We start from the raw sequence: 2,500 nt of genomic DNA on the forward strand, positions 1-2,500 counted from the left end.
TAACGTTAAACAGTGTAAAGTGTGACTGGATTTCACTGTGGAGGACTTCTACAGCGGGATATATATTCATAGATATACAGTAGTAGTACTAGTAGTACTAGTAGTACTATGTTTATATGGTCGGAATTAAACAACACAGACGGTGCGTTCACTTAAAACAGGTAGCCTCGTGGTGCATTCACAGTAATTGTAAAATACCCTTTTCCCATCTGGGGTTCAACAGCAATTTACTGGTGAAATAAGTTATTGTTATTGTTATAGTTATTACATTATTATTAAATCTTTAATTTTGACCATGGCCTTAGCAATAAACAAGTCACTGACTGTTGTTTACTACCCTTATTTTTTTTCTTCTTCTTCTTTTTTTACTTTATTGAAAAGTACCGGTTCAGGCACCGTTTAGGCACCGGCACCTCTTTAAAAGTATCGATTTAGCACCGGAATTGGAAAAAAAAAACGATACCCAACCCTAGTGAAGACGCACCGCCCGCGGCCACTCGGAGGATAGCGGCTTCGGCTGCGATCAGAAACGCTTCGCCACGCGGGCGAGCGCCAAGCTGCACGAGCGCACGCACAGCGGGGAGAAACCGTACGTCTGCGAGGTCGCAGATGGCGTGCCAGCTGAATGTTTATCCCTTCATCTGATGTGTTCGCCATCTGAAGAAGACCCAGTAGGGTCCAAACGTTGCTGTTTTTGCATTCATATTAAATATGAGAGTTTAAAGCAGTGTTGTGGACATTTCATTTTTTCGTTTCAGGTACTTTCATTTGTCCTGCACCTGCCAGAAGGTGGGACGTGCACACAGTTGCTTTTATAAATCTACGTAAGAGTGACATGACTCTGTCAGGAACACATGAACTCTAGCCAGCGGTGTAGTCTACGGGATACGCAGGTATACGCAGTAATACTCACTAAAGAAAGCTCCGTATACCCACTTTAAAATGTCCACTGACACGCAACAACATACTTTCCATTATATTTTTGATATGTTGAATGTCATCTGTGTTCTTTTTCTTCGCATAGGCTAAATAAAGGTGTATTTCCACCATAAATTGGTGCATTAAGTGTATCCAAATGCAGGAAATGAAGTTGTTGACGCTCAAAACTTCCATTCCCCTAAAGGCAGATTCTTGCCCATATATATAGGCCAATATATTCATATATATATATAGTACAGCATACATACTACAATACATTAGCCTACACCACTGACTCTAACCATAACTTGTCATGACAAAAAAAAAATCAGTGTTATGTCATAATTAGGGTGGCAAGGGGGCAGAAACTTTGCATAGAAAGTTTAGCTAGGGAATTTTGGAAACCTTCCCATTTGGAAATAAAATAGAATAAACTGGAGCAATGGGTTATATATTACCCCCCCCCCCAAAACAAATTAAAAAACTGCTGTATTTTAAAAACTAACTGTTGGCCAGTATGTAGTGGCCTCTGCTGATTACTGCGTGCCTGTCATTGATGAATACAGGGAGGACATTGTTGCATTAAATCAAGTTGTTTTAACCAAGATTATGCTGCAGTTAGGGGTGGGGGGGGAATTCAATACAGCATAGTATCGCAGTATTTTTCCGTGGCAATACTGTATCGATACACAGACACAGAAGGATGGATCTTTTATGATATATGTGTTGGTCAGTCTGTCTGCTTGATGGTCCCATTTTGCAGCAATATAATTGAAGTGAGATGAACAAACAGAGACAAAAATCTTTTTAGATAAAACAGATGTTGACAAAGTTTCCTTTTGGGGACATCATTTGAAATTGGGAAACATTTGAAGTTGGAAAATAAGGTAATAAATTGCAATATATCGCAGAATATTGCAATATGTTTAAAATCTGAAGAGAAATCAGTGTGTGCGTCTGTCTGTGTGTCTGTGTGTGTGTGTGTGTGTGTGTGTGTGTGTGTGTGTGTGTGTCTGTGTGTGTCTATGTGTGTCTGTGTGCGTGTGTCTGTGTGTGTCTATGTGTGTCTGTGATGCTGTGTGTGTCTGTGTGTGTGTGATGTGTGTGTGTGATGATGTGAGTGTGTGGGACTGGTATTATTGTGGAAGGACTGTGTTATGAGTGTATTGAGGACTGTGTGTGTGTGTGTGTGTGTGATTGATCATATGTGTGTGTGTGTGATGTGTGTGTGTGTGAGGACTGTGTGTGTGTATTTGTTAGGTTGTGTGTGTGTCTGTGTGTGTCTATATGTGTGTGTGTGTGTATTTGTGTGTGAGACTGTGTGTGTGTGTGTGTGTGTCTGTGTGGTGTGTGTGGGACGTGTGTGTGTGAGACTGTGTGTGTGTCTTGTGTGTGTCTATGTGTGTGTGTGTGTGTGTGTGTGTGTGTGTGTGTGTGTGTCTATATGTGTGTGTGTGTGTGTGTGTGTGAGACTGTGTGTGTGTGTGTGTGTCTGTGTGCGTGTGTGTGAGACTGTGTGTGTGAGACTGTGTGTGTGTCTGTGTGTGTCTATGTGTGTGTGTGTGTGTGTGTGTGTGTGTGT

The sequence above is a fragment of the Perca fluviatilis genome, chromosome 19 (genome assembly GCF_010015445.1).
Source record: "Perca fluviatilis chromosome 19, GENO_Pfluv_1.0, whole genome shotgun sequence".
Taxonomy (NCBI): domain Eukaryota; kingdom Metazoa; phylum Chordata; class Actinopteri; order Perciformes; family Percidae; genus Perca; species Perca fluviatilis.